This window comes from Entelurus aequoreus, linkage group LG18, assembly GCF_033978785.1.
Source record: "Entelurus aequoreus isolate RoL-2023_Sb linkage group LG18, RoL_Eaeq_v1.1, whole genome shotgun sequence".
NCBI classification, from domain to species: Eukaryota; Metazoa; Chordata; class Actinopteri; order Syngnathiformes; family Syngnathidae; genus Entelurus; species Entelurus aequoreus.
In genome coordinates, this window is record NC_084748.1 from 23,222,006 (window position 1) to 23,242,252 (window position 20,247).

Here is a 20,247-nt window from a genome sequence, read left to right on the forward strand (position 1 = left end):
TGAGATGGTTCGGGCATCTGGTCAGGATGCGACCCGAACGCCTCCCTAGGGAGGTGATTAGGGCACGTCCGACCGGTAGGAGGCCACGGAGAAGACCCAGGACACGTTGGGAAGACTATGTCTCCCGGCTGGCCTGGGAACGCCTCGGGATCCCCCGGGAAGCTGTACGAAGTGGCTAGGGCAGGGGTCGGCAACCTTTACCACTCAAAGAGACATTTTGGCAAGTTTCACAAATTAAAGAAAGTAATGGGAGCCACAAAAAAAAAAAAAAAATTTAAAATGAAAAACACCGCATACAAAGCTTAAATGCTTTGTGCTATGTTAACCAGGGGTCTCCGACACACGCACCGGCACGCACTTTAATGTGGAAATTTGATGTTAGCGCAGCCCGCGAGTTTTGAATGAATGGCGCTTGATAGCGTCATACTTGCCAACCCTCTCATTTTCCCCGGGAGACTCCCGAATATCAGAGCGTGATGACACTGCATTTGGCGCCCTCTACAGTCCGCCCTAACGGTGTACCTGCTCGACCACACGTAGAATGCAATTTCAGCTTGCTCACGTAAGTGACAGCAAGGCGTACTAACTCAGCAGCCACACATCTTACACTGACGGTGCCAATACCCAGAATCCCATGCAGCCCTAACTCTTCCGCTCAACCAACGCACGGAGAGGGGGGGGGGTTGATGTGTGGGGGGATTTGGTGGTAGCGGGGGTGTATAATGTAGACCGGAAGAGTTAGGGCTGCATGGGATTCTGGGTAATGGTTGTGTTGTGTTTATGTTGTGTTACGGTGGGATGTTCTCCAGAAATGTGTTTTTCATTCTTTTTTGGTGTGGGTTCACAGTGTGGCGCATATTTGTAACGCAACAATGTTAAAGTTGTTTGATACGGCTACCGTCAGTGTAAGCTGTGTGGCTGATGAGTAAGTATGCTTTGCTGTCTCCTGTGTGTGCAAGTAATAACAACATGCAACATGTGGCTGGACTGGCACGCTGTATGTAAATGCTATAGAGGACAATTACTGCAGTGCAATTAGGGCACGCCCTTTATTTAGTAATTATAGTGTAAATAGGATTATTTTTTCCCTGGGAGTAATCTATGAGAGACACCGAGATCCATAAGTCTCCTGGGAAAATCGGGGGGGTCGGCATGTATGTAGCTGAGCCGCATCAGAGTGGTCAAGGAGCCGCATGCGGCTCCGGAGCCGCGGGTTGCCGACCCCTGGGCTAGGGAGAGGGAAGTCTGGGCTTCCCTGCTTAAGCTGCTGCCCCTGCGACCCGACCTCGGATAAGCGGAAGAAGATGGATGGATGGATGGATGGCATTTTAAATATATTGTAAAATTGTTGATAACTGTACTTCAATAAACTCACAGACTGTTGATACTGCTCATTTACTAAAGAAGCACATTAGCGGGCTAATGGCTAGCCAACTTAAATGTTGATATGAATACATAACATTAACATCTTTCCCCATTACAAACGTCTTTGAATAAAATGTTGCTATATGATTGTTAGTGTGTCTATTAGTACCTTTTAAGAACATTCAACAATAACGTGATAATAATGAAAATTAGGTCACAATAACCATGATACGATTTCTAGTGTAGACTAGCAGTGCTACACTCTAAGGGCCTGATTTACTAAGACCCAAATACCACGCGCTAGACAGCGTATGCAAAAAATAAAATAGCGTGTACTATGACATGGGTGTGTTGGCTGTGATCTACTATGCAGACGGTGTAGACCGCCTAATTTAAAAGAGGATTTTGTGTGCAAACGTCCCTATCAGGTTTGCACGTGGTTTTAGTACACGCAAACTTTTATTACTTCTTCTCAACACTGTCCTTTACACTCACTTTTTTACTTTCCATGCTTGGAAAAACAAAGTTATGTCCATCTTAAGCTACTGTATAAGCTAATGCTAGTGAGTAAGATCACATGTTTCAGTCGGATTTTAAGGGGTTCACTGTGACTTTCGCTATGCTAACTTGTGGTGAGGAGGGCTCCTAAAACAAGATGGCGCCGGTGTTTCTTGTTCGCCGCTTGTCTTTGATCAGTATTGTCTGTTTTATGGTTATTTCAATGTGTATTTCAAGGACCATCAACTCACTTCTACTGTATGAACGCCAGGAGTTGTTCAATATTAAGGAATCAGCACAATCATGTAAAATTTACAATGCAAGAGACTCTGATTAATTTTACCTTGCCGACCTACCCGAGTACCTCCTTCGGGTGAATGCGCCGCTACCTAGGAAGCGGAAACGCCGAGGAGTACGATCCGGCCGACTGGTAAAGGTGAACGCCTGGTTGGAACTTTATCCTGACGCGGTGTGGTCCTCTGCACTTCCCCGGGAGTACAGCGATTGTTTTGGTCGCTGTCTGTCGCGGCGCACGCTTAGACTGATCGGGACTTGGTTTGTGCCCATTATTGGACAGCGGGAGGATCCCTGCGGGCTGCGCCCTCTCCTCTCGTCTCAGGCTGTGTGTCCCTGGCTAATCTTCGGCCGCTGAGCTGGGCACCGCACGTGGCTTCAACAACGTCTACGAGGTGTGCACTCGTGAATACGAGATCCATGATGAACAAGACATCACGCTCTTTGGATGTGCTGTTCTTGACAGAAACCTGGATCGGCACCGGTAAGTCTGCTGCTTTCTCAGAGCTATTGCCTCCAGACTGTGGTCGTGGCGGAGGTTTAGCTATTGTTTTAAAAGAAAGCGTTCATCACAAGGTGATCGTTGAGTGGTCTTTTCCCTCCTTTGAACTGAGCTGTTTCGAGCTGCGACAGACTGATCCAGTATTTTGTGCTGTAATCTACAGACCACCAAAGTACAACAAAGACTTTATCAAGGAATTTTCGGAGTTCATTGAATAAAAAAGTGGGACCTCAAAAACTAAATTGTGAGGCTATGCATAATTGGCAGGGATTGGTTGAATTTGCGCAAATTCCAGGAGCTTCTGTAAATTGTCCACATTGTGAGTGTGAGTGGTCCGTCATTATGCTGCCTATGATTGACAGGTGACCAGTCCAGAGTGTACGTCGCACCCAAAGTCAGCTGGGATTGATTCCAGCTGACGTCTGACCCTGAACAGGTTAAGCGGTAGAACACTAACTGACTGGGCAGCTTCCAGACTGTGTAATACTGAAAGCCATTTCCAATTGCAGGTTCTGTGGACTCACCTCAACCCACTGTTTGGGTTCCAGAACCAAAATCCGAGAGCCATTTTGGAATGTATTTGATGCTGGAATTAGTGCCAGGAAAAAATGTTGAGCAGGTGTGGGCTCATTAATAGCGCCCAAGTTAGTCGCTCAAATATTGAAGTCTTCAATTCTGAACAAGAGGGCGATTTCCCTGCATCTTTAGTTTGGAGAACAGCCTCTGATTGTGATTTGTGCCAGAGCAGTCTTCTCTGAGTCCATCAGGGACGTACGAGGGAGCCTGTCTAATTCGGACATCAGGGTAAAGTCAGTGGTGTGCCGTCAGGGTCAGCAAGGCCTTCTCTGCTGGCCTAACATAAGTAAATGTCGGAGTTCATTGCTTTTAGTCTGGTGGGCTACGACAAAATTTTAATCGTCAGAGATTTTAATGTACACGTTTGTTGTCCTTCTAAACCCATGGCCGGAGAGTTTTTGGACTTGGTTGAAGCTTTTAATTTGGCGCAGCATGTTACTGGCCCAACACATGTGCATGGACACACTCTAGACCTTGTACTGTCTTATGGTTTTAATGTTGACAATGTCGTTGTTGGTGATGCTGTGTTTTCCGATCACAGTCCTGTCAGGTTCAATTTAAGTTTGGACCCTGATGTAAAACCACCTGCCGTGCGTCATGGGTGTGTTATTAGGTCTGACACTGCAGCCGCATTTTCTCTTTTGTGTCCATGCAGAGTATATCACACTCTGCAGACACTGAACTGAACTCTTTCATTTCGACATTTTCTGAGATTCTGGACAGTATAGCGCCCCTCAGAGCTATACGTCCAAAGCCAAATTAGGAGCCTTGGCTCTATGACACCACACGCACAGCTCGGCGTGAGTGGCGAGGGTGGAGCGTAGGTGGAAAGGGATCACTTGGAGGTCTCTTACCAAATCTAAAAGAAAGCTGTCAGAATTATCAAAGTGTGGTTAAAGCTGAGAAAACTAAATATCTGTCAGACTTAATTTCAAATAGTGTCAGCAACTTGTTCTTTTTAAAACTATCAGTTCTGTTTTTAATCCGAATCCAGCCACTTCACTGGAGATGACAAGTGAAACTTGTGAAAAATGTATCTCTTTTTTTGTTGACAAGGTTGCTTCTATTCGGGCAAATCTATCTCCTTCTCCTTTGAGTTTCAATGTGGGCACTCAGTGCTCGGTTGTGTTTTGTCAGTTTGATCCTGTGTCCATGCCCGAGCTTACAGGAATAGATGACAAACTAAAACCCTCGTCCTGTCCCACAGACCTAGTCCCCCCTCGCTTTTTTAAAGAGGTCTGGGACTCTATTGACTTTTCTGTTAGGGACATCATCAACAGCAGCTTGATTTATGGTGTGCCCTCTTTTTGTAAAAGAGCTGTTGTTGAGCCTTCGATAAAAAAAACAAGTCTTGATCCTACAAGTTTGTCAAGTTATCGGGCCATTTCTAAATTACCTTTGGTGTCAAACATTTTGGAGAAATGTGTTTTGGCGCAACTGCTGCCTTTTTTTAGATGAAAATAGCACTTTAGATCCATTTCAGTCTGGATGCAAAGCTTTGCACAGTACTGCATATTTAAAGGTTTTTAATGACTTGCTTTGAATTACTGATTCTGGCAGCTCTGCCATTTTAGTGCTTTTAGATCTCACAGCTGCCTTTGACACAGTCAACCACACAATTATTTTAGACTGAGAGACTGTGTGGGTGTCAAGGGGACTGCATTGGAGTGGTTCAGATCCTACCTGTCAGAGAGGTCCTTCTTTGTCGGGCTAGGGGACGCCAACTCTTCTTCTGCTCCGCTTTACTTTGGTGTTCCCCAGGGATCTATTCTGGGCCCCATCCTGTTTGCTCTTTGTCTCCTCCCTCTTGGAGAGATTTTTAAGAAGCATGGAGTGTCTCATCATTTTTATGCGGACGACTGCCAAATGTATATGCCGATTTCAAAAGGCCACGGCCCTCTGACACCGCTTCTCAACGTCAAGGCTTGGTTAGCCCAGAATTTTAAAATAAAGAATGAGGAAAAAACGGAAATTTTAGTTTTTGGTCCGGCCGTCATTGACTTGGGACCATTGCAAAATTATTTGCGTCCCAAAGTCACCAGCCTTGGCGTCACTATAGACAGTGATTTTAAACTTGACAAACAAGTCAATAGCGTTTTAAAATCGTGTTTTTATCATCTTCGTCTTTTAGCAAAAGTAAAACCGTTTTTATCTTTTAACCTTTTTGAACAAGTTGTGCATGCTTTTATTTCAAGTTGCCTGGACTACTGCAATGCACTTTATGCTGGCATTAGCCAAAAAGCTCTCTCCACAATTGAACATCCACCCTGCAGTTTGAACATAACGTTAATGTGGCACACCTGCTCTTGTTTCCTCTCCTGCCCAGTGCATTAATACTGCATCTCACTGGAAATGTCACACGTTCCAGTTTTGGCATCTGTTTTTGTCGTTTGGATGTGCTTCCGTGTTGGATGCTGTTCTTGTCAGTTGCCTTTTTGGTCTATAACCTACAGTACAGCCCTATGTGATGGGGTTACATATTTGAGGAAAAATCAAAACAAAGTATGGGTAATGGTGGACGATTGGAATGAGTTCATATTTGTAAGACTATTACAGTAGTTCAGGCGTCGGCAACCCAAAATGTTTAAAGAGCCATGTTGAACCAAAAATGTAAAAAAAAAATCTGTCTGGAGTCGCAAAAAATTAAAAGCCTATACGTCCTATAATGAAGGCAACATAGCTGTATTAGCCTACTATCCAAATGACTATGTGTCGCAGGCTGACACAAATTTTTATTGACAGAAATGTTGAAATGTAATATGTATTCTACACATTTTTACAACATTGAAAAACATTAGTAAAACAACTTCTTATAGGGGGAGATAACTCCTGGAAATGACTGACTTAGAATGGCCAAAGGTATAGATGTGTGTGTCCAAGTTAAAGGAAACGGCAGGCTGTCTTCTTCTAATAGATTTATTACAATCTTTGCAAGCTGTGTAATGTTTGCTGTGGTCTAAAACGGCTCACAAACAACTATCAGAAATGCACCCAATATGACATACAGGTAATATGTCATGAGACATGCAAATATGACTTAAATACAGAAAACATACGTAAAGGAAATTAAACGAGGCATAATGATACAATATGTACATACAGCTAGCCTAAATGGCATGCTAGCATCGATTAGCTTGCGGTCATGCAGAGACCAAATAGGCCTGATTAGCACTCCACACAAGTCAATAACATCCACAAAGCTCACCTGTGTGCATTCACGCACAGCATGGAATGTTTGGTGGACAAAATGAGACAAAGAAAGAGTGGCATTAAACATGTTTTTCTATGGCAGCGTCAGAGAAAGTTGTACATGTAAACAAACTACGGTGAGTTCAAGGATCGTCGAAATTAGTAGGACGAAACGGCGCTCACCAAATATAAAGCATGTTTAATACAAATAGTTGGAGTTTTTAACATTTAGGAAGGTGTGTTATATGTTTGTCATCCTACAGAAACCATATTAAAACAAGAAATATATTTTTCCACCATTTTTTTATTTTTCAATACATTTTTGAAAAAGCTCCAGGGAGCCACTAGTTGTAGTTGATAAGACCTGCCTTAAAAGAGTTGTGATAAAATTGGCTCATTCGTATACCATGATTAACTGCACAAGTTAACGTATTTACTGTAACAATATTTACTGTATTGTTTTATAATGTTTTTTGGACCTGATGGTTGGACCCTAATTTAGAAAAAAAAATCAGGGAAAGTAACATTTTTGGCAAGACAACATCATTGGACAAACAGTCAGTCATCCAACATGTACACATTTTTTGTACTCGCCTTGCATTTTGACACTTTAAAAAACGCCAGCCCGCACCTCCCAATGCAAACCCTCTAGTGTAGCGTGACGTGCACCTCCAAAACATTAATGTAACCTTGCTGACTGTATTTGGTGTACTTGTAGAACATTATTTCCAAATACGTGACGATTAGCCTGCCTCCATAACACGTTCTCAACATTAACCTTTGTAAAGCATTGATTTGTTTTTCCCACCAACAATAACACTTTTGTTATACAAGGGGTGTCCAAATCTTTTTCACCACACTGAAAAATTATTGAGTGTGGGGTGGCCACTTATGTACATTTTGTACATTTAAGGGGTCAATCATATTATTACTTTTTTTCTACTTTTAACACACTTCCTTGTGGTCTACATACCATGTAATGGTGGTTCTTTGGTCAAGATTTAGCATAAATGTTGTTTTACAGACTGTTTTCATGTCGCTTTCTGATCTTCTCTTAAGAATATTGTTGTTTTGTTGGCGGTCTTATTTACGTGGCTCCACGTCAACTGTGTCTCCACCCCGTCAGTCATGTTGTAGTTTTTAGCACTCCATATGAAGTCTACTGACACAGACTGTACTTAAATGAAAACATTTTGTAGCACAGACAATTTTAGTACCACAGAAACAAATTAGGAGCAATATGAAGTGTCCTTAATAACACTATTGTATTATTAACACTGACACAACGTACCGTATTTTTCGGACTATAAGGCGCACTTAAAATCCTTTCAATTTCTCAAAACTCGACAGTTCGCCTTATGACCCGGTGCGCCTAATGTACGGAATCATTTTGGTTGTGCTTACCAACCTCGAAGCTATTTTATTTGGTACATGGTGAAATGATAAGTGTGACCAGTAGATGGCAGTCACACATAAGAGATATGTGTTGAATGAAATATGACTCAAGGAAACAACACCAAAATTGTATATGTTCCATTAAAAATATAGAACATTACACCCGGTGCTCAAAAATCCATCAAAATGTTTTAGTACGACTTTGGTAAGCTATGAAGCCACACCGCTTGATGGATTGTACTATGCTTCAACATACAAGAATTATTATGATGTGTGTATAAAGTAAGACATATTATCTGCCGTTTTTTTTTGCAATATTATGCAAAAGCAACTTTTCTTACCTTCTGGTACCTGCTGATCTGTATTTGGGATCTGCATAAGGCCTGAAAATGTGCGCGCGTTTGTAGTCCATGCCGACATCGTAGTCGATACGCTTCTTAATTTTCTCTATCTTCTTGTTATGTGACATTCATCCTCCGCTGTTGCCATTTCTAATATAAAGTAGTGTAAAGGCCACCGCTGCTGCTCACTACTCCCCTCACCTCCCAGGGGGTGAACAAGGGGATGGGTCAAATGCAGAGGACAAATTTCACCACACCTAGTGTGTGTGTGACAATCATCAGTACTTTAACTTAACTAAACTCGCCATGAAAGCGCTAAAACATACCGGTGTAGTGAGTTTACATTATTCACTTAAGGAACTTTAGTTATTAGAGAGTTTTTCACGGGACACATTACCGGCGTTATTGTTGTTTCCGAATGAGGAGATGCTGCTTTGTTATTGATTTAAGTAAAGTCTTAATGTCATTAAAACAGTTAGCTCCATCTTTTGACACTTCTTCCACTCCCGTCTTTATACACTACACCGCTACAACAAAGATGACAGAAGATGCTGCCAAAGGTGAGCCACTTAAATAATACCGCCCACAAAACGGCGCATCCTGAAGCGACTGTCAGAAAGCGGCTCGAAGATGATCTGTAAAACATAATCTATGCAACATTTTGACCAAAGAACCACCATTACATGTTATGTACACCACAAGGAAGTGTTTTCAATTTAATAAAAAAATAAAATAAAAATATGACTCCCTTAAAGTTAAAGTACCAATGATTGTCACACACTAGGTGTGGTTAAATGTGTCCTCTGCATTTGACCCATCCCCTTGATCACCCCCTGGGAGGTGAGGGGAGCAGTGGGCAGCAGCGGTGCCGCGCCCGGGAATCATTTTTGGTGATTTAACCCCCAATTCCAACCCTTGATGCTGAGTGCCAAGCAGGGAGGTAATGGGTCCCATTTTTATAGTCTTTGGTATGACTCGGCCGGGGTTTGAACTCACAACCTACCGATCTCAGGGCGGACACTCTAACCACTAGGAATGCGCCCTATAATCCGGTGCGCCTTATATATGAAAAAAAGATCGAAAATACACCATTCATCGGCAGTGCGCCTTATAATCCGGTGCGCCCTATGGTCTGGAAAATAAGGTACATAACATGACATCACTCCACATGCAATTAAATTACATTACAGATCATAATGCTACTTACATACATGCCAGCAATGTTGATCGATTTTCAATGTAGTTAGTCCCCAGAACCCAAAGGTGTTGATGTTACTCGGTCCTGGTAAAATTCAGTGGGTCCCACTAAGAAAGGCTATTTGCAACCTTTCCATATTATTTTAAGCATTTTATCCCGACCACTTACGGCTTTTAGCATGTACTAATGTAATTACTTTATTGGTAACATAAGCTAACTGGTCATGTTCTTGTAATTATTTTTGTCTGAAAAATATTACTAAGAGCAAGTTGCAAAAAGTTGTGCTCTTTTAAAAATATGTATTTCTTTCTAGTTCTTTTATTCTTATTTTTTTTAATAAAAATGCTGTATCAAATTAATTTACTGCTGGTATTATATGATATGGTTATAACAACAGATGTATTAGTTCATGTTGAAACGGTATCTGAACTTAAACAAAACTGTCACAACAGCATGCCATACACAATTCTAAAAATAGCATTTTGTAACAACATAAAAAACACCTAAATAAGTTAGTAAAACTCAAATGAAAACAACTAATACAAAAAATACCAGTCAAAGTGCTTCTTTTTTTTAACACAAACAAAACATTAACCACAATCCAAGTGCCTGTTTAGCTAAGACTAGTGCAAAAGTTGCAGTAAAGGAAATAGTCATCTGAAAAGTGCAGATATTGCGTCACAGCTGGAGAAAAGTTAACTTTCTTGGGAGGAAGATGTAACCTACGTTTGGACAGGCGATGCTATCCCGAGTCTGATCATTAGGAGTGGAAGCAGAAAATACAGCTGCAATAGTCTGCTGACCAGCAATAGCTGTAATCTTTTTCTTCAGTGGCGTTATCCTTTCCCCGCTTACTATCATGCAGACGACAGCGACCGCCAATCAAACTATTGCAACATTCCAAAAAATGTAGGCATGGACAGATTCCCAGCATGTCTTCCTTCACTTTGCGAACTTCTACTCCAACAAGTTCAAACTCTGTGTCTCTTATTTTCCTGGTAACTCTCCAACAACCTTTAACCCTCACAGTACATGTCACTTCCCATCCATGTCTTGGAAGTCCCATCCGTGATCCCCCAGTCAAAGGTATTGTAGCCCCAACTGACAAAGCTTAACCTTGTGTTACTATAACAATCTACAAGGTTAATACATTTTGCTTCTCTTTCTTCCCCTCGACTTATCTGCTTTCTTTTTTATTTCAAGTTATCATTACCTATATGGAGGAGTTCAAGTACCTCGGAGTCTTGTTCACGAGTGAGGGAAGAGTGGATCGTGAGATCGACAGGCGAATCGGTGCGGCGTCTTCAATAATGCGGACGCTGTATCGATCCGTTGTGGTGAAGAAGGAGCTGAGCCGGAAGGCAAAGCTCTCAATTTACCGGTCGATCTACGTTCCCATCCTCACCTATGGTCATGAGCTTTGGGTTATGACCGAAAGGACAAGATCACGGGTATAAGCGGCTGAAATTAGTTTCCTCCGCCGGGTGGAGGGGCTCTCCTTCAGAGATAGGGTAAGAAGCTCTGCCATCCGGGAGGGGCTCAAAGTAAAGTCGCTGCTCCTCCACATCGAGAGGAGCCAGATGAGTTGGTTCGGGCATCTGGTCAGGATGCCACCCGAACGCCTCCCTAGGGAGGTGTTTAGGGCACGTCCGACCGGTAGGAGGCCACGGGGAAGACCCAGGACACGTTAGGAAGACTATGTCTCCCGGCTGGCCTGGGAACGCCTCGGGATCCCCCGGGAAGAGCTGGACGAAGTGGCTGGGGAGAGGGAAGTCTGGGCTTCCCTGCTTAGGCTGCTGCCCCCGCGACCCGACCTCGGATAAGCGGAAAAACATGGATGGAAGGATTACCTATATGTATTGTTACATTTGAAACAATTGTATTGTTGATAACAGAAGTAGTTATAATTATTATTCATTACCAATAGTACTAGTTCTATTGGTATTTGTATTGCTCCATTTGTAGTGTAATAATGTTCAAAGTCATTTCTGTGTAATGTTTACTTCTTTGCTATCATTTTTCGTAACATATGCTGATGCTGTTCTGTTGTTGATGTTGTGGTTGTTATTGTTGTGTTTGTTGTTGTTGTTGTCTCTGTCTTCCTTTTTTTTTTTTTTTCTATCCCCTCCTGCTACGGTCTGGCTGCGCCAAATAATAATATAAACCCATTTAACAAAGTCAAATACTAATAAGGCAACAAGAGAAGTATCCCACACTTCTCTTATGTAAAGTCAATCTGTACAGCCCCTATTGGCATCAACATCAAGTAGCTGGACATGACAAAAAAATTTCATAAAAAATAAATAAAAAAGTGCGGCCCAGGGACTTCTCAGTAACCTGACTCTTGCCAGATCCTTGTACTTCGCTGAGCTCCACAGAAGCATCTGGGACTTCTCAATAGAAGATGTATTTCAGAAGGCGGGGCCTTGTAAAAAAAATTGTTGTTGTGATTGGATAAACCACTTGTCTGTTATCTTGAATGACGTGCTACTTCAACCACTCACATCCAAATCAACCCAGGACGCTGATGAAAGCGATGCTGGGAAATCCAAAACAGAACAGCCGACATATTGGATAACGACAGTTAATAAATGCCTTCAAAACCGTTCTCTGTTCATCTTTTAAAGAATTAATATTCGATAGAGTTGACAAAACAGTTGCAATAGCAGAATCAATGTCAGCACACGACTCCTCGCTGCGTGCTGCCATTGTTGTTTGAATCGGCGCTACGTCACATCTATGTAATCCCGCCCGGCGATCCTGATTGGTTCATTATTTTTTGCTATCTGGAAGGAGTTTGTCATGTACGTGAGGGGTGAAAGGAGACGACACCACGAAGGAACTCAGGTTACCAGGTTTATTGTAACCTTTGATGATTGAGTGGGAGGTGTATGCTACTCTATGTGTTGGTTGCAGGACTAAGTGTGAAATTAACCATGTAAATCAGGAGTGTCCAAACTTTTTTTCACTGAGGGCCGAACACGGAAAAATTAAAGCATACGGGGGCCATTTTGATATTTTTCATTTTTAAAACCATAACAAAATATATGGATTTTTTATTATTTTTTTACCTTTAGGGCTCCCGGGAACCATAAAGGGTCTAAGTCATTAAAATGTTAAAAACAAGTCAAATTACTTTTTAATTATTTTATTTAATGCTTACAGTACATCTCTACAGTCTATCAACCTCAGGTTGATATAAAGTTAAAAAAACCCAAAAAGGTTTTATGCCTTTTTTGTCAAAGACAACTTTGTTTTTATAGTAAAACTGAAATATGCAGTATTTCCCCCACTGCCCAAAACATTCAGAAAGCAATGTTTGATGTGAAGTAATGACGGATCAATAATGCAGGACAGCATTGATTTTAATTAATTATTATTTTTGAGTAATCACAGTGAAAAGATAAATAAAATCCCATTAAATATATTTGGGATCCAAAAGGTGCCCCACTCATAAAGTGATACATTTGTATTTATTTTTTTTAACTTCCAACACTTAAGTTACGAGATGAACTTCAGATATATCTGTCAATTTTACATTTGAACTATTATTTTGTTTGTTTTTATGCTCTTTTGTCAAAGAAAACGTTGGTGTTTTTGTATGGCAACCGCACAATATATGCAATATTTTCCACATTAAACATTTTAAAGTGAAATGTTTTAAATAATTGGAGCCTTGAATAGGTCAATAATTCACTATTAGTGTTAGGTTGATTTATTTATTTATTTATTTATTTTTTGAGCAATGGCAAAAAATTTTAAATAAAGATAGACTAAAGAAAAAAAAACAGCCTGCAAGGCAGCTTTTGTGTCAACATTGCAACTTTTTCTAGTTAGATTTCACCTCATTCCACTTTTTTTTATGTTTTTATTTTTATTTTTGCAATACCATTTCCAGAATGTGTGACGGCCGGTAAACAATTAGCTGCGGGCCACAAATGGCCCCCGGGCCGCACTTTGGACACCCCTGATGTAAATGAAACAAGAGGATGTTGTACATGCGTGATGGGTGAAATCTTCGTCAGTCCAAAAGGGTAGGCACTAGTGATGGGTCCGGCAACACAGATGCATCGGCGCATGCGTCGAGCTCATAGAGAGATACCCTGTGTCGGTGCGCGTACCGCTTTTAAAAAGTCACGTGACCGATCATGAGCTGCTTTGGTCACGTGACCGATACGCGAACTGTATCGCACTGACGCCTCCTCTGTGCCCTGTGAGCAACGTTCCCTCTAAGGTGCGCGCCTGCGCGATTGCGCACTGCTCAAGCGTCTTCTGCGCACACTTTGCGCCGCACAGCAAATATATGCCGCGCACCGAATCAAACCCATCTGAATTCTAAACAAAATAAACACATTTATTCTGTGTAATTTTGAAATGCAACTTTGAGTGACAGTGACAACAAGCGACCCTAAGTGTGTTCGTCAACAACACGCATACCACTAAGCCACTGGTGCGTTTATGGCCACACAAAAAGTCGGACAACTCAAACACCACACAAATTTACACTATGACTCCTCAGTCATACGTGTGCTTATTTTTCTGTCATTTATTATCAATGTTAATTCATTGATATTAATCATGGAATGCTGTTACTAGAGAAAGTTACAGGAATGACGGCGTGGCGAAGTTGGTAGAGTGGCCGTGCCAGCAATCGGAGGGTTGCTGGTTACTGGGGTTCAATCCCCACCTTCTACCATCCTAGTCACGATACATGTTCACATTATTTATTGACTGTATCTAAAAAAGATGAAAATATATTTTTATTTAAATGAAGAGATGAAATAATCCTAAATGAAATACAATGACTTGGTTTATATTATTGTATATACTAGGTCAGGGGTCGGCAACCCGCGGCTCTAGAGCCGCATGCGGCTCTTTAGCGCCGCCCTAGTGGCTCTCTGGAGCTTTTTCAAAAATGTATGAAAAATGGAAAAAGATGAGGGGAAAAAATATATTTTTTGTTTTAATATGGTTTCTGTAGGAGGACAAACATGACACAAACCTCCCTAATTGTTATAAATCACACTGTTTATATTAAACATGCCTCACTGATTCGAGTATTTGGCGAGCGCCGTTTTGTCCGACTAATTTTGGCGGTCCTTGAACTCACCGCAGTTTGTTTAAATGTATAACTTTCTCCGACTTTCTAGGACGTGTTTTATGCCACTTCTTTTTCTGTCTCATTTTGTCCACCACACTGTTAACGTTGTGCGTGAATACACAAAGGTGAGTTTTGTTGATGTTATTGACTTGTGTGGAGTGCTATTCAGACATATTTGGTCACTGCATTAATGCTAGCTAATCGATGCTAACATGCTATTTAGGCTAGCTATATGTACATATTGCATCATTATGCCTCATTTGTAGCTATATTTGAGGTCATTTGGTTTCCTTTAAGTCATCTTAATTCAATTTATATCTCATGACACACTATCTGTATGTAATATGGCTTTTAATTTTTTGCGGCTCCAGACAGATTTGTTTTTGTATTTTTGGTCCAATATGGCTCTTTCAACATTTTGGGTTGCCGACCCCTGTACTAGGTCATAAAATCAGTGTCAGTTGAGTCGGTCCATAGGTTGCCTGTAGGGATTTTTAATGGCCAGCAGATGTCAGTATTTAGTGACACAGTATCAATACAGTTTTGCAATGTGTCGAAACGCTTCATGACGCCTCATCAACCCATCACTAGGCACAAGGGAAGTCCGGGGACAGGCAGGTGGTCGAGGGCAGAAGAGAAGCGACAAAGTCCGAGTCCAGGCAAGGGGTCAAGGATCAAGGGAGGCAGTCCAATATCCGGATGGAGGTCTAGGTACAGCACTCGAGCACACGGGACAAGACGGGCACTGCGAGGAAGACAAGGAACATGAGTCAACAAGCAAAAAGGCAAGGAGAACAAGGAGGCGAGGACAACAAGAGGGAAGCCAGAGAGTGAATGCTTACTACAAAGAGTTAACGACGTTCCGGCGTAGGTTCCAATGAGTGGCTGATCTTTATGCTGTCCTCCTGATTGCTGCCAGGTGCGCTGATTGATGAAAGCCGGCAGCTGCGGCGAAGCGTGGGCGTGAAGCGCTCGGCGCGTGCGGGGGGCGTGTCCTGGCATGCTGCCAGACAGAATGTTGGATCTTGCTGTGGGAGGATTCTGGGTTCGAGACCGCGCTGTGACAGAGTTTGCATTGCCCTCGATCCCAAAACCTTGTGTGGAGCTCAGCGAACTACAAGGGTCTGGCGAGAGTCAGGTTACCTTCTCAGGGCATTCAATCGACTATTTTTGGGACTATGTTGTGGCCCGTTTTTTTTTTGTTTTTTTTGCAAGGGTGCAACAATTAACTTTATTAATGATAAACCGCTTTAAAATTCCGGATGGTTAGTGATTCAAATGTTAATCGCAAAACAGTGAGTCATTACCGCATGTTGATAAACTCACAGCACGGTAACACTGCTCATTTCCTAGAGCAGTGGTTCTCAAATGGGGGTGTACGCGTAGGTATGCCAAGGTGAGATTTTTTTTAAATGTCTGTCAAAAAGAACTGTGAAAAGAAATGCAATAATGCAATATTCAGTGTTGACAGCTAGATTTTTCCATAAATATTGATGTTAAAGATTTCTTTTTTTGTGAAGAAATGTTTAGAATTAAGTTCATGAATCCAGATGGATCTCTATTACAATCCCTAAAGTGGGCACTTTAAGTTGATGATTACTTCTATGTGTAGAAATCTTTATCTATAATTGAATCACTTGTTTATTTTTCAACAAGTTTTTAGTTATTTTTATATCTTTTTTTCCAAATAGTTCAAGAAAAACCACAACAAATGAGCAATATTTTGCACTGTTATACAATTTAATAAATCAGAAACTGATGACATAATGCTGTATTTTACTTCTTTATCTCTTTTTTTCAACCAAAAATGCTTTGCTCTGATTAGGGGGTACTTGAATTTAAAAAATGTTCACAGGGGGTACATCACTGAAAAAAGGTTGAGAACCACTGTCCTAGAGGGCTTATTGTCGGCCAATGATAGCGATTTGGCAAAGTTTAGTATAAACTCTAGTTTTGGAAAAAAATGTTGGCAACTTCCTACTCAATTTGACCCTTGTGACTTATTTTGTTCATGTTTTGTTATTTTTGCATCTTTTATTCACCTCTGCCATAGCCATCATTAAACTATTGTTTTATTGTTTATCCAGAAGTTCTCTGTGTTTACTACACAAAAGGTCACACATGGTCCGATGCTTACACTCACAGGACCTTTACAGTTTTTCGCATACACGGAGGTAGCACTCGTTGAAACTTCCTATTTACTGGGAGCATTACACGAGCACGCTTCACACGCCCACACGGCGGCCGAGCAAATGTAAACAATTCTTTAAGTTCGTTTTCGCGCTGCTTGGCCTCTGCAGTGTTCTCCCCTCTGAGATGCCTTCTGCACTGCAGGCATTCTACATGTTTGCGATGAATGCATTGCCGCTGCCATAATGTACAGTGGGGCAAAAAAGTATTTAGTCAGCCACCCATTGACAATCAATGGGTGGCTGACTAAATACTTTTTTGCCCCACTGTATATAGCCAGGTCCCCCGGAAGATAAAAAGCCAATTCTTGGCTCTGTGGGAGGTGGTCTGTACATTTTTCACGGATTCATTTCTCCTAAATGAGATGTCGTCTGTTGATCTTGTGTGTCAGCATCACCTTCATCTCACTGAGAAGCTATTAGTTCACAGAGAACGTTATTTTTCTGGTTTTTACATTGTTTTATTTGATGTTATCATGATCAGTCATCTCAAAGAGCAGCGTCTTTATTTACGTGAGTCAGTGCAGGTTTAACTGTTATCATACATGCGTTATTAACAAGACATGGATGTTAAATACTGAACCTTGGTGTAAATACGCAGTAATTAAAGAAAGCATCTGAACTATTAATTCCGCTTTCTTTGTGCCCCCAAACTAATGCAGGTCAGTCATTATTTATACACTGTGTTAAATTCCCACAGCATGCCAAGTCCAAAGATATACAAGAGGGAGAGGCAGAGAAAAACCTGCCCACTCAGCAGACTCATTTGCTCTCTGTCTGGGTGGAAGTGTGTTCCACCCAGAGGAAAACGTTGTTTTGTTATCTTGTTGGCAGTTTAAGAAGCGCATTTAATGCTTTCTGAGAGAATGCCAGTAGTTTATGACTAGCCCTATTAAAGGCCTACTGAAATGAATTGTTTTAATTTAAACGGGGATAGCAGATCCATTCTATGTGTCATACTTGATCATTTCGCGATATTGCCATATTTTTGCTGAAAGGATTTAGTAGAGAACATCGACGATAAAGTTGGCAACTTTTGGTCGCTGATAAAAAAAAGCCTTGCCTGTACCGGAAGTAGCGTGACGTCGCAGGTTGAAGGGCTCCTCACATTTCCCCATTGTTTACACCAGCAGTGAGAGCGATTCGGACCGAGAAAGCAATGATTACCCCATTAATTTGAGCCAGGATGAAAGATTTGTGGATGAGAAACGTGAGAGTGAAGGACTAGACTGCAGTGCAGGATGTATCTTTTTTCGCTCAGACCGTAACTTAGGTCCAAGGGTTCATTGGATTCCGCACTTTCTTCTTTTTCTATTGTGGATCACGGATTTGTATTTTAAACCACCTCGGATACTATATCCTCTTGAAAATGAGAGTGGAGAACGCGAAATGGACATTCACAGTGACTTTTATCTCCACGACAATACATCGGCGAAGTGCTTTTGCTACAGAGCTAACGTGATACCATTGGGTTTAACTGCAGATAGAAACAAAAGAAATAAGCCCCTGACTGGAAGGATAGACAGAAAATCAACAATACTATTAAACCCTGGACATGTAAATACACGGTTAATGCTTTCTAGCCTGGCGAAGCTTAACAATGCTGTTGCTAACGACGCCATTGAAGCTAACTTAGCTACGGGACCTCACAGAGCTATGCTAAAAACATTAGCTATCCACCTATGCCAGCCCTCATCTGCTCATCAACACCCGTGCTCACCTGCGTTCCAGCGATTAATGGCGCGACGAAGGACTTCACCCGATCATCGATGCGGCCGGCGGCTAGCGTCGGATAGCGCGTCTGCTATCCAAGTCAAAGTCCTCCTGGTTGTGTTGCTGCAGCCAGCCGCTAATACACCGATCCCACCTAAAGCTTTCTTCTTTGCAATCTCCATTGTTCATTAAACAAATTGCAAAAGATTCACCAACACAGATGACCAGAATACTGTGGAATTTTGCGATGAAAACAGAGCTGTTTGTAGTGGGATACAATGTGTTCGAATACTTCCGTTTCAACCATCGACATCACGCGCAAATGTCATTATACATATACGTTTTCAACCGGAAGTTTCGCGGGAAATTTAAAATTGCACTTTATAAGTTAACCCGGCCGTATTGGCATGTGTTGCAATGTTAAGATTTCATCATTGATATATAATCTATCAGACTGCGTGGTCGGTAGTAGTGGGTTTCAGAAGGCCCTTAACTGTATATTGTGTTGCCAACTCCTCAGTAAGGAAAGTAGTCATGGGCTGTCCTAAAAGTCGCTTGATGAGGTTGTTACCTCATTTGCATAATGTATTGCAATTGACACCTTCCAATCGCATTGTGTTGTGCATTACGAACTCAAAAGCCATTTAAAAACAGATATTTAGCGTTCGGTCTTGCAATAACAATGTTGTTACAGTTTGGTTATTATGCAGGTTAAAGAACATAAATGGAGTATTGTTGGCAGTTTTTGAATGCTTTTTTACAGTGATTTGGAGGCAGAATGGATTTCTCCTATTGGCAGCCACCTAGAACGAGCACATTTTTACAAACTAGAAAGTATAAATTGTGTGTAAATGCCTCAATTCTGCAGCTAAACTGAAATGCATAAGGAATGTAAAATGATTGTAAGAATATGTTTGAACGTACGATAGGAATGGTTTGAATATTGAAGAATGCTGGTTGAAATGCCAGTGTAACATAGAAGGAAAGGTAGAAGCAGTTTGACTGTGAAGTAGTTTGAAGATAGAAATACTGGGATTGTAGGAATGATTTAAACGTTAAAATGGTTTGAGTGTTGAAGATCAGAAACTGTACTGAAACGTAGTATGAAAAAAGATATGATAAATATATGTTGTAATATTACACTACATAACTTGCTTCAAAATTAGCTAGCATGTTGGAGTTCATATAATATTTTAACCCTCCTAGTTGCATCAATGCATTCGGTTGGGGAGGGCAGGATTTCAATCTGCATTTGCTGCTTGCAAGTCAAGCTTTCTAGCCACGGTGTGGCGCGGTTGGGAGAGTGGCCGTGCCAGCAACCGGAGGGTTCCTAGTTCGATCCCCACCTTCTACCAATCTCGTCATGTCCGTTGTGTCCTTGAGTGAGACACTTCACCCTTGCTCCTGATGGGTCGTGGTTAGGGCCTTGCATGGCAGCTCCCGCCATCAGTGTGTGAATGGGTGAATGTGGATATAGTGTCAAAGCGCTTTGAGTACCTTGAAGGTAGAAAAGCGCTATACAAGTATAACCCATTTACCATTTACCATAACTAAATGGCCAGGCTGTCATACCAGTTTCCAGCTTTGATTAAAAATGACCTGTGTGACCCCACAAACACGTTGCTTTGACAGGCCTAACTTTTTGGTTAATTTCGGGTATAGATGTATGTTTTTTTTTTCCTTACAATTAAATATAAACCATGACTGAGATTAAAGTGTACTAAAACATACTATAATTATCGAAATGATAAATGTATGCCGTAAACTATTTGACTCCAAAAAAGAGTTGTGCATTTGGTCCTTCCGGGACTTGAACCCATATTACCGGGAAGGCAGATATGTTATTTTGTCCATTTGGCTAAACGTCCTTGCTGTCAAGTTAATCT